General features: G+C 40.4%; 1 pseudogene; it reads left to right on the forward strand.

The window, feature by feature from the left end:
* The first annotated feature begins 1,624 nt into the window (after nt 1-1,624).
* LOC110565183 (cell surface glycoprotein CD200 receptor 2-like) overlaps nt 1,625-13,725 on the forward strand; it is a 128,914-nt pseudogene continuing 116,813 nt past the window's right edge.

The following is a 13,725-nucleotide window of genomic DNA, read 5'->3' on the forward strand; positions in this document are numbered from 1 at the left end:
TCTCTCTCTCTCTCTCACTCTGTGTGTATGTGTGTGCTCGCACATGCACGTGTGCACATGTACATGCCATGGTGCATAAGTGAAGGCTGGTTTTGTTATCTCCCTTTGCCTTTCTGTAGCTTCCAGGGATTGTAATCAGGTCCTTAGGCTTGTGTGGCAAACACCTTTACCTTCTAAGTAAGCCATTTTGCTCCCCTGATCATCAGGAATTTTTGATGACATGAAAAAAAGCTCATGCCATTACAATATCAAATGGAAAAAAGAATAGAGATATGGCTAAGAAAATTAGCCAGTGTCACTGACATTGCATGGCAGAGACTTAAGCCTAGTCCTGTTTGTCATCAGAACCTATGGTGGTAACAGCTTCCTGTGATGGAAAAACAGTATTATAATTTACATGACATTTCTTAGATTTTTTTTTCAGGTATCTGGTAAATCTTGAGATAGAAGAGAGGGTTGCTGCTGCTCACTCACTACCCACATCTTCAAGCCGTTCCTGCTCTCAAGGATCTTATCTCATTGCCTGAATCAGATTGATTCACTAGGAAAGCTTGATTGGGGGAAGGGGATAGTATATCTAGTTCAATGTTTGGCAAGAGGGAAGATGGAACTGCTAACTTTGAAAAAAAAAATGCATGCTGTTTTATCTTTTTTCCTGTTTGCAATGTTTTCTTCCCCTTCCTGGAGCATTTTGCCCTGGGGTAGGAAATTCTTACCGCAGAGTTTTTTTTTTTTTCTTTCTTCTTCTCAAATGTAATCTAAGTGCATATTTAACTAGTTACATTGCAGAGAACTTTTCTGGAAAGTCAGACTCTCAGATGTGTGACAACTAAATAGTGATTATCTGGGCTTACACTAACCTAACCCTTCGAAAGTCAGAGAGGACGGAAATTCAGTACTGAACCTCCACAGGTCCGTGACTGAAAGTTCACTGACCTGCCAAAAATGCACTCTGTGAATGTAATTAAATTAGGGATTTTCAGATGGACAGTCAAGTGGGGCAAATTAATCACAAAGGACTTTATAAGAGGGAGGCAAAGGGTCACTATCAGGCAGTCGAGTATGACAGTGGAGCAGAGGTTAGAACGTTGAACACAGGCCAGACAGCAGAAACATCTTCTGGTTGCTGGAAAAGGTTGCGTCTCCAGAAGACGTAAAAGCCCTGGCCTGGCCTTGCTTTTAACCCATTGCAACACCATTCAGGCTTTTGTGTTAAGCCACCAATTTCCAGATTGTTAGAGTAACAACAGAAGAGTGGTACACGTATGATGCTTCCAGCACCAGGTATGGACTTCCAGACTAGATAGTGATTTTACCAAGGTTATTTTCAAATAGACACATTTATTCTCTCTCTAAAGCCAGAGGAAGACTGTACACATTTTTAATTTTAATTTTAATTTTTTTCAAATTGGGGAACTTTCCAGAAGTCACTTACGGTTAGGAAATTTACAGGCATGATATCAATATCCCACCTCAATTTTGAATGGAAGTCTAAGACACATCCATTCAAGATGGATATCTGTCTTGGGCACATTCAGAGCCTTAGTGTACAGTTTATCTGCGGGCAGCAGGAGAGGAGAACCAATGAGGTGAAAGATAACTCCCTCAGTCTGCTTCCTCTGTCTTTGCTTCAGGGCTTTGCACAGGAAATCTATTGCTGTGTCAAGTCCCACAGAAGTTTCTTCTCTTCCAAGTTGCTAGCGGGACTAAACCACCTCGTGTCGAAGGAGGGGACGGGAAGGAGAGGAGTGCTCTCCGCTGATGGGCTAAGGGACAGGCTACCACTCAGAAGTCACGAAGGGCGGAGGAAACCTGGTCATGATCAGTGCTGCTCCCCTACCTGTGAGGAGAAAAAGTACCGAGTGAACGGCAGAAAACCCGAAAACAGCAATGTTCAACTTTCGGAGAACTTCTGACCTAGTGGTGCTCTTGATATGGGGAATCTTTGTGGCTGGTGAGTCTGAATTTTCTTTGGGAGAATGGCTTGGAGGAGAGTCCTGTTTGCGAAGCTTTTTGAGCCTTGCCCTTTTCCCCGGTCAATGCAAGCCGGTTGCTGCTGTAGAGAGGGGGGTTCTTGCAGATGTGAGTTAGCTCACCTTCCCTTCTTTGTCTTGTGTATGTTGCTTTGTGTCCTGCAGTACACACGATTCTATGATGTCCCCTGCTGCCACTTCCTCCCCTCCCCTCCCCATTTAGGACAAGGTAGAATAAATTAAGCAGAAATTCATAGCAACCAAAGTGACATGGATTCTCACAGATTATCTGTATTTTCTCCTTTTTACATTATTTTTTTTTAAATAACTATCATCTCTGGTATCCCATCTAGGCTTCCTATGCCTTTGCCAAAAGTGTAAGTTGGAATTCTTTTTTTTTTTTTTTTTTTTGGATCACTCTGTGACTGCACAATTACACTGGCATATCTGTGATGTAAGTCTGTATTTATCTTAAAGATGTGTGGGCTACAGGAGACACTTTCTGAATCAGAACGTGCACTCCTCAGTGTCTGCAGTTTTGTAGGAGTTGATAGAATTTGGGGCTACTGTGGGGGTGTCCTGGTTTCACTCTAGAATGTAGGTGGGAGTTGATCTGGGAGGGACTTCTCATGTTTCGCTTTTAGTTGATGGAGCAGCTGCAAAGGAACAACGTACTTAGTTCTAAATTTTATAGTTTGACGATTCAAAGGAGAAATGGTGTTTTCCCCTTTCATCTGAATTCCTTTGAAATCCTCTTTGCTGTCGTTGAGAAAAAGACTATCTCATCATAAACCTACTGGTAAGCCCCCATAAAACAACTACGGTCTCCTGTTGCACCTTTCTGCTGAGAATTTTCACATCTCTTTTCTCTTTGATGTACATAGTACAGCATGAAGGTAGGCATGGAAGACAGCTCCATTTTACAGACAGAACCCGATGCCTGGTGGGGGGATGGTTTGTCCACCATTATAAAGGATTAGGGGCACACTTATTTATTTCCATAAGTGTCATAAAATATTTGAGTGGGTAGTTTACCCGTATTGCTTTTCACCAGAGAGAACCACCCATTTTAGCACTGCTGAAAATGCTAAGCGAATATTTGGTTATAATTCGTATGGGGGGTGGGGAGGAACTGCGATCTACATCTTTCAGTAGCTGGGCTTCTCTAGAAAGCTCATGAAGTCCGTGCATGACCAGTGTGACAGGGAGAGCTGGGCAGGCAAGGACTGTTTGTGTCAGGTTGAGCATTAACTTAATGGAGCAGAAAGAAAAGCCACAACACGGAACAGAGAAAGCTGAATTTTAAAGGCTGAAGGGTTAATTTTTAAAACTGCATCTGAACACAGGTTGGAGAGACTACGTTCATCAAATCTCTGAGACCCGTGCTCGCAGCATAAAATCAAGGGTTTAGAGTGCCAGTAAGTAAATTACTCCGTACACATGATTTGGCGTGACAGGTTCACCAAGGAATGATTTAGAATAGCTGAAAACCAGCAGGGCTGAGATTATGGCCTTGTTACCGGCGCTGCCGACAGGAGCAGCTCACTCTGTGGAGATCCAGTCACAGGAGAGAAAGCTAGGCTATCAGGGCAAATGATAGGATGCTTTTGCTTTGCCTATTTGCTTTTAACCTCAAACCATATGCTATTTATCTATTAAAACACTCAGGGGGAATGTAAAAGGAATCTAAGCTGTCCATCTCTTGCATGGCAGCCTGTCCTTCACTTCCACACCCTGTGGCATTTCTTTCTACCTATTTTGTCCCATTGTCTTTGGAGTTTTTCTTGTGTTCAAATTATAGGTTCATGCCCTGACTCAAATCATTCCATATTTTATTGAAGTTACTGGTTTTGCCAATAAAAGTTAAAAAAAAAAAGGAAAAGAAAAGAAAAAAGAAAAAGTTGCCAACCCTCTACTGTTTTTTTCCTTTTTTTATAATTTTTACTCATTTTCCTTAACTTCCACTAGGGGGCAGGTACTAACAAGAGGAGACACAGTGAGACTTACTAGAGATTAAAAGCAATACCAGAAAAGCAAGGAATGGTCCTCATTAACTTCAGCCCTATCTTCCTTTTTTAAGTTTGTGGTAACTGTAAATTTGCCTATTAGCCTAGCCCATAGGTGTGTTTTTCCCTGGACATTAACGCTCAAGATTCCAGTAAATAAAAATGCTAAGAGGTGTGTGTGTGTGTGTGTGTGTCTGGCGGGGAAGAACACCAACTAAAAGTTTCAAGCAATCTAAATGAGGGAGATGAAAATAAAATGAAATCCTTAAGGAACATTCAAAAATCACAAAATGCTGAGGCAAGAAAATTCGAAGAATTGTAAAACCATAGGGTGTTGATAGTGTTACAGAAGAGTGGGCCTTCACTGTCAGGATTGGTAGGGAGAGAAAGGCAGAGAAGGAAAGTGGAGGAGTTCTATGAGACAATGGGATTTAGTGTGCAGGAACAGTGTATCATATACTAAAAAACAAGGCTGCACTCCTAGGGACTTTAAGAGACAGAGAATCTGAATATTGTCGATGGTGAGTGAGGTCATCTGTTAGCCAGTGAAGAGAAACAGTAATCGAAGGCAGTAGTTTCGGTAATGTGCCAGCGGCATCCTGTTGACTGGTGCTGGCACTTAGTAAAGGGTTCCCCCTGAAGCAGGAATCAGGAGCTTCTTCACAGGGGTTCCTACAAGAGAAAGTTCCGTGCTATCACATTGGAGGCTGAGAGTAGGTGGTGGATGTATAATCCTATCCAGACTGGGGAGAGTAAAAAAATCCAGCGTTTGTGAACCACGTGTGGAGTGGATATCCCCTCAAAGCCAATGCAGAGGTGTAAAGGAGAGAGGCAGCACCAGAAGTGCTTGCATTCAGGTCTGAGGAGCCATAACTATCTCCTCTGTCACAGAGAGAGTATCTAATAAGAAATGAGAAAGGAGACAGTTTTGCCTACAGACTATGTGCTTAGCCTTAACTAGGAGGGAAGAAATGCTCTGAGATTGAGAAATGAGTTGAGGCAGACGTTAGACAGAAGGTGGTTGGCCAGCTCAGAATGGGAAGAGTAAGATGGGCATGAATGAACGTACTCACTGTAGGTAAACTTCTCAGTAGGACCAGAGAAATTTCAGCTGATGATGCTACCTAAAAAAACCATCCAGTGGTCATTTGGTTTTATACTGTTTCTGAAGAATTAATCTATGCAGTCATTAAGATGTTATCAGTGACAATGAGCTTTTTCGTCTTCTCCCTTGATGTCGCTGACTCCCATGTCCTAGCTTCTGACTGGGTCTAGGGAGCCAGACAGTGGGTGTCACATAGCTTTGGATTGAGTGATGACAACCCTTCCATAAGAAGTAATCACCATCTGTCACTTTAAGAAATAATAAATGTCACAAATACATGTAATTTTTGTGAGAGTTATAATCTACTCATTTCAGTCTCTGCCAAGAACCGACATCATTCCATTCATGCATCAACACTAAGCAAATAATTTCGAGGTTTTCATACGTAGAATTTAGATGCCTTGCATGTCTGAAAACCTATGCTCCGTTCCGAGAATACAATCTCATTTGTGTTTAAGGAAAGTGCCACAGAGAAGTTCCAGCTCTGAGTTCAACTGGCAGTTCTTCTATTTAGAAACAAGTAATTCTCTTTAAGCATCTCTGCTGCTTTGAACTGCCGATGCTGTGTCAGGGTTTCCTGGAGTTTAGTGTACAGATGTCCCTGCATCTCAGTCATCACTCTCTTTGGGTACAGCAAGGAGCTGAGCTAGGTGGGTTGTTTAGAGACTGCATTGATCAGAATGCTGGTCCTTATTCAGATATTTGGTGTGCTACCCTGAGAAGGGCTTGACTTTGAGCATAGAAAGCAAACAGTCTTTTGAAGTTCCTGAAAACTGAAGACTGTTTACTAGCAATGCTCTCAGTCATAGGAGCGAGGGCTGTCCCTAACGGGGTTCTGGGTGGAACATACCATAGTTGCCGCCTCTTATATTCTTCACTCTTTCCTGAAAATCTGTCTGCTCGTATTCCCCAAATCAATTTTATATCTTTAATTTTTATTTTACTTTTTGCTGTTAAGAAGTTCACTTTTCTTTTATATGAAAATAATGAAATAACCATTTTGTGTCTGACACCTTTAATTTCATTATCCAAGCATATTTTTGCTGGAGATGTGTAGAATTACAGGTTGAGATTGATTCTCCCCTCTTTAGCACTTAGAGAACTCTAATGAAAGTCAGCCTGCCAGTCATATTGATTCTCCGAATTTAATCTCCTATCTTTGAAGGCTGATTTCAACATTTTGTCCTTATTGCTGGTTTTTTGCCACATTTAATCTGTCTGTGGTATTTTCATCTATAAGGGATTGCTTAACCTCTTTGGATACTATTTCCTCATTTGTGAAACAAATAGGTATGACAGTACTAAGAGATACATACTTTTCAGACAGGAAGGACTTAAGACACTTCCATGTTAAATTTACCATTTTTGTGTGTGGACCAATGAAGACTAGCCATGTTCAAGGAACTACTGACAGTGTCACCTCACCTTTCAGTAGTTGAGTTGGCTTGGAACAGCTCTCTAGAAGGTCAAGAGCTGTAGGGAGAGAAAGAGAGACCCCCAGGTTTTATATGTGATGCACTGAAAATGACAGTGACATTCAAGGGCAGCTATTGAGATTCTTGTTTAGGAAAAATAAGTCACAGCTAAAATGAGGCTCGATCATTTGATCGGCTAGCAAGTAAGGGAGTGTTCTGCTATGTGTCAGTGACTGTGCTTTATACTGTACTTGATGAAAGATGTGGAGGGGCTGGAGATGCAGCTCAGCGGCAGAACATTGGTTTGCCATGTGCAGCCTTTAAACTAAGCTCCAGCACTTCAACAAGACAGCTATCTATCTATCCTACTCTCTTAGAGCTTAGAATCTGGTAGGAAGCTAGATATTCTACAAATTCTTGAAAATAAGTAACATAAAACATGTAGGGAAAATACATGATGGCTTAAAATGTAGTCGGTGAGTCTGATTACAAACGCTCTTATCTGAGGGTCAGGAAGGCTTCCCCAAGGAAGGGACAGATGCGGTGGAGATGGCAGAGCCCTACTGGAAGCACTGTGAGATGAGCTCTCCAGGCTGGTGGAACAGTCTGTGTGATACGCAGAGAGGTAGGCCTGGAGTGAGGGAATCAACAGTGTGGAAGACGGGAAGATGAATAACGGGAGAAGATACGGAGAAAGAAGAGCAACAAAAGACCTATAGATGGTGCAAGCCTGCAATCTCTGCATTTAGGTAGGTGAAGCAGATGGTACGGTCCGCCGAGGCTAAATAGTCAGATCCTGTCTCAAAAGAGCAAGCAAACAAAATTTTGTTGTTGTTGTTTTTTTCTTTTTAAATAACGGTGGCTGGGTGGTGGTGGCACATGCCTCTAATCCCAGCAGAGGCAGAGGCAATCGGATCTTTGAGTTCAAGGCCAGCCAGGTCTACAGAGTTAGTTCCAGGAAAGCCAGGGCTACACAGAGAAACCTGTCACAAAACAAAACAAAACAAAACAAAACAAAACAAAACAAAACAAAAACCAACCAACCTAACTAACTAACTAACTAACTAACTAACTAACTAACTAAAAACTAACATGCCGGAGCAGCTGACGCTTGGGAGGACACCTAGACCAAGCTGCTCAAGGAGAAATAGGCAGGAAAGGAGACAGAGGAAATGTGTAGGTGTGTGCTAGGGGCTTCAGAAGGAGAAAGTGACCATGTTTATTGTTAACTTAGAGAGCAAAGAGAGATGCTCCAAAGCTTAGTAAATATGTTTAGGAGTTGCACCATACTGGCAGTCCATGTCATAGTCAGCTCTGTGTGTATTCAAAGAGAAGTTTTTAAAGGTGGAAAGAGAAGGATTACACAGGATGTCTTCAAACTATCATCACTGGCTACAAGGATTCATGGCATGAGTCGGGTCTGTCCATATCTGCCTGTAGTTGTTGGGTAATTGTCTTTTGTTTTCTGTGTGATGCAGCAATGGCCTTTATGCAAGGTTTCACAGAGCCATGACAGCACGGCATTCTTGCCCATCATAACCTTCTGATTTTATTTATTTTATTAGATTAAAAAATAAGCCTTAATAAAAATAATCCCATTTTAATTCTAACCCAGCCAATCAACCCAAGTGTACAATAAAAATAATAAAAACCCAGTCAAACAACACAGGTGCACAGATCCTGCCAAGAAAACATAATTTGGCTGTACAGATGCTGGCGACCTTCAAGATTGCAGTTTGAGTAGAAGGTGGGGGAACAGTCAGATTGCTGAAACTGCTGAGGAAGTGAGTGGGAGGAAAAGTGATGCTGAGAGCTGTGGCCACTCATTCTAGAAGTTAGGCAGCAAAGAAAGGGGAAAGGACTGTGGCAAAAAGGGAAAAGCAGAATCTCCCTCCCCACCACCCTGTCAACAGCGGTAAACCTGGGAGTCCATTGAGAACACTATCTGAGACAATGTGGTGACCCAGGAAAAATATCTTTCTGATCAGTGTGTGAGGCCATGCAGTTTTAAAGTATTCAGTATCTTACTTTCCTTTTGATATATATTTTTAAACTTTACCATGAAATGCATCTGTCTTTCCAACTTATTTATTGCACATTATAGGGACATTTACTTCTATGATCCTTTCTAAGGTGTCAACAAAAAGGTTGAAGCAGTAAATACTGGTAGATTCCAAATGATTAAGTCCAGCTATCTTTATTCCCAAAGTAAACCTTCATTGATTCCGTCTTAGCTGTTGCCCAGGGGCTATTGTAATGCAGTACTTTTAAATGTGTCACACTGAAATGAGTGGCAGCAGCTCACGACTTTAATCCCAGCACTCGGGATGCAGAGACAGGCGGACCTCTGAGTTCAGGGCCACCCTGCTCTACGGAGAGAGTTCCAGAACAGCCAGGGCTACACAGGTAAATCCCGTCTCAAACAAAAACAAAAAACAAAAACAAAACACCAAAACAACAACAACAACAACGACAACAAGTTGTGCCACGTGGAGACACCTATGGAGCCTAACTGCTAGGGAGCCTCAGGCTTTCAAAGGTCCAGGCATCTGGGTTTCCATGAACCTTTGTAGTTGATTATGGATAAAGCCGGGGTTGAGCGAACTGCCCTAGGTCTTTCTTAGTTTCTTTGCTCCCTGGGTTGTACCTGTGGTTCCACAGTCAGAGGACAGTAGCTCATTTCTGCTGGACTCATCTTGCAGTGTGGACTTCAACCTCTCAGTGGTAGAGCATCTGAGACCTTGCTTCATTCGTCCTAGAATGCCTAGAGCCCTGCCAGCTACCAGACACCAAGCTACTTAACTGTCACTTGCCTTGACTGCCTTATACCTCATGCATCTGTCATCATGCCCTCTTAGCTCTTTTCAAAAGGAAACCACTTTACTTTTTGCCTCCTACGGCCTCAGGACATCTAGAGTCCTGCTCTCGCAGTTAGCTTTCTTCATCGTTTAACTTCTAGCTCTTTCCACCTACAAGCACACTTTGTCTTCCCCGTTCTTAGACACGTTCACAATCCTCAAGCACCAGCCAGGTATTGCTCTGTCTTTTTCCCCAAGTTTCACATGAACAGGAAACAAAGCCAAGGTCTCACGGCTTTCACCTTATCTAGGGCAGAATCCTTATCTAAGTCTCCATTTTGTTGACTCAATCGTCTCTGCTCTCTAGGTCCGTCTCAGGCTAGTTTCTGCTCCTGCATCTCTACTAAGATGGCTTCGGTACAGATCTTAAGAGCCATCTCTGAAGTTTTTGTTGTCAAATCATAACGTTCTTACTTTAAATATTTCCCCCATTTAACTTGCTCTAGATCCTTCATACCAGGAAATCGTATTTCTTCTGGACTCCATCACATCATGCTTGATTTTTGCTTTGCTGCACTGCTTCTGTCAAGTTTATAGCCCCGAACAGAGCCCTAGGTACACACACATTTTAAAGGTCTGGGTTTGACCTTTTCTCTAATTTCCGTACCACAGACAGCCGCTTGACAGTTTGTAGGCTTGAGCTAGCTTGCAGTCGCTCTTGCCAATTCGTATCATGTTTTCAAAACTTTAAATTAGCTGCCAGTTAATAGTTAATCCAAGACATTTTGCTGCAATGCCTTAATCTAGTGTCTAGAGTTGCTATGAGGATTAGGTCCAAAAACATAACTGAAGTTTTTAGCACAGCCTGTATTCGTAAACATTTAAAAATGATTATTTTATGGTTTTCAAAGAATTTTCAAATACAAATTTTGTTTTTGGCCATTTTAAGTTTCTCGAGAAATAAGAACAATACTGGATTCATCATTTTTATTACACGTCTTTGCATATGTGGATCTGTTTACCTACTCAGTATATTATGTATATCCACTGACCATTATCCCTTAAGGTCACGGCTGCACACATCTATATAGAATGAGTCTTACGTCAGGGAACAAGTTTCTCTCCACTAACTAGCTTTCATTATTTGACAGTAAGAGTTTTTTTTTTTTTTTTAATTTTAAATTTTTATTTTTGCCACAGTAAGATGGCTTTTATTAGCAGTTGGCACAAGTAGCTGACACAAATGACTACTTTGCTGTAGAAACTGGAATAAGATTTATTATTCACCACAATTATTGTTTGCCTTCTAAATTTTATCTTTCCATTGAACTTGTTTGTTTGAATTCCTGTGTCTTAAGATTTGTTTTTGTAATCATTTTTTTTTGTGTCTTGATTTTGTCAGCCATCTGGGTGTTTTATTTGATCTCTGTGTTCTATCTGATCAGTAGAATTGTTCCAACATGTTGTTAAATCTTTTGTCAAGATATTCATGTCTTTTATCCAATTTCCTTTCATCCAGCTTTTCCAATTTTTTTTTCCAAATTGCTTGTATGATTTCTGTATGAGGAAGTATGAGGAAACTTTGCATTTGTTCATTATTAACATTGTGAATAGTTTCTACAATTGTGCTTGGCAATCTTTTAATGCTTTTTTTTTTTTGCCATAGAAAGGATTTAAGTTTTAGAGTCAAATATTTCAGTATTTTTATTTATAGTTTCAGCTTTCTATGGGGGTTAATAACATTTCTGCCTAAAGTCAACTATCCCATTTTATCTGGAACTTTCTTCCTGGCTTCAGTACCTAAACTCCCAAATCCCAGGAAGCCTTGCAGCTCTACCAACATAGTGTCTTATCCATTGTCAGCTCTGTTTGAGAAACAAACAAACAAACAAACAAACAAACAAAAACCCCAAATAACCCACTTTTTTCTTTCAGGGCTTAAAAAAATTATATTAAAATACTTCTTTTGTGTGAGGAGTGAGATAGGACCCTGGTTTTACTTTTCTCACATGGCTAGCTATTCCTCTTAAATACAGTCACTAAGAGTGTGACTAACCGACCTGTAGGAACGGAAGTGCCACTAATAATGCCAGATACCCAGTTCTCACACGTGCAGTTAAGCAACCGATGTTCTGAGAAGCCCGTGTAAGATCGCAGGGGCAACCACTGAAAAGTGATTACGTTCATTGATTGTCTGACTCGGAGTTTGATGTTCTTTCTCCTCTGTCTTCACTGTAACTTTGGGCTTCTATCCAAAATTTTGTTACATAGCACCTAACTAAGTGTTGTCTGCTACTAAGTTAGTATCTTTAATAAGACTTTTTAAATAAGTCTTTAATAAGAAAAGGTTTATAAAGTCCAAGAATAGGAGACAAATTGCCAGAACAATTGTGCCGATTGGGCTAAAAATATTAGAAATAAAACAGACTAATTTGTACTCTTTAATTTACTTGCAGTTATTTTAATCTTCCTCCACGTTAACATACGCTATGCTGTATAATGTATGACGTGCATAAACATGAAGGGATAGTTATACTAGTGTGAGTCTCTCCCGAAGTGTATCTCCCCCACTCCCCAACTTCTGCTCTAACAGCAGCCATTCTCTTCTGAGGTAGTCATTCCCTTTGCAGAACAATTGTTTCCCTAATTGTTTATTCATCATCACATATATGTACTACTCTGAATAATAATAATAATAATAATAATATAGTTTGCTTTTTTGTGTTGTTCCCTAACAGGAATATTGAAGATTCTGTATTCTGTTTTATGATTGCTTTCAATTGCTCAGTGCCAATGAACCATCTCAGTTTACATGAAACTCTTCTTTTTTTTTCCTTCTGGATTTAGAACTGAAATTTCTGCATCCCAGGAAACCCCTTAGGCCTAGCAAAGTAAAATCCTACTCATCATGTATGCTGTTAGAGACTTGAAAAACAACTTTATATCCCCTCTTTTTTTTTTTTTTCCTATTTTTGTTCTTCATGTTTAAACCTCTGATTTATTTCATTCATGTGAGGGGTGAGAGTAATTCATGTTTGTTTGTATGTATGTAGTTTATGTGCATGTGTATATGCATGGATACATGTGTGTATGTGTGTGTGTTGGATCTTCAGGCTGCCTATCACATACTCCCACCACTCTGCACATCAGCATAGAGTACAGTGAGACCATTCAGATGATGGTACTCTTAGCCCGAGAGCCTTTGAAAAGCTGATAATTTAATACCACAGTCCACGAGCTTTCATCTCTCTCCATTTATTACTCAAAGATATCTTGGAAGAAGGATACTTTTCTAACCTACAGCTACAGCATGTAGCTTTTAAAATGTAGAAAAACTTTCCCTAAGTCACAGTTAACGTTGCCACATAAACCGTGATTTGAGCCAGGAGTCCCCTCACCACAGTGACCTTATTATTCTTGTGGGTAGCACAAGTCACCCTGAAGCAGAGCTTAATAAAGGTCTTAGTATTTCTGGATGTTTTATGATGAAGATGTGAATTATAAAGTTGTATTCATTTAAAGTAAAACCTTGAGCTCGGTGTACTGGCAAACATCTCAGGAGGTACTCGGGAGGCAGAGGCAAGTGGATCTCTGTGAGTTTGAGGCTAGCCTGGTCTATGTAGCAAACTACAGGCCAGCCAGGATGAGACAGATAGGCTGTGTCTCAAAATAAATGAATAAATAAAATAAAATTAAACCTTGAATCTTCAGGAGAAATGTATCCACGATTATAATAAATTTACTACCTCAGGTTGTAATGTAGTTTTATGTTCTACCTATTTCTCTTTTGTAAAAGAAATAAACAACACTCCATTTTCCAGTGGGGAAAACAATACATCATAATTCATCTAATTATATAAAACATTCAAGGAAAAAGAAAGAAACAAAACTCCCATCTCTTGCATTCTCTAGACATTAGACACGGCTTCCTGCTGCACGCTCCGAGTGGTTAGATCTGAGTGTATTAGAATAGCTTTGAAGAGTTGCTAAGGGTCAAAAGAAAACAATTAGGAAGTTTGAAATTCAAGACTGACAAACACAGAAGTACTGTTACTTAGTTTTTCTTAGATATTTCCACCAATTCCAATGCGTATTTGTGTGTGTGTGTGTGTGTGTGTGTGTGTATGTTCAACAACAGATGAAGATGACAGGTTCTGAAGTTTACGATAAGCTTATTTTTTCTCACAGTGATAGTTATGTATTCACAGCTTCAGTTTTTAAAAAAAACCTACAGTTTGGGGCCAATTTAAAAGTTTTTAATATGAATTTTGTTTATTAGATCTTTAATGACACGTTTGCATTCCCCCAAAAGACCTGCTAATGAGCAAAAAGGAAGAAAATCCTAGCCTTTTGTGCATTAGGAATGTGCATTTTTATGCATTAGGAATGTTAGGTGACTATTAACAGCTGCACTAGCCGTTTAACCAC

This window comes from Meriones unguiculatus, chromosome 17 (genome assembly GCF_030254825.1).
Source record: "Meriones unguiculatus strain TT.TT164.6M chromosome 17, Bangor_MerUng_6.1, whole genome shotgun sequence".
In the NCBI taxonomy this organism is placed as follows: domain Eukaryota; kingdom Metazoa; phylum Chordata; class Mammalia; order Rodentia; family Muridae; genus Meriones; species Meriones unguiculatus.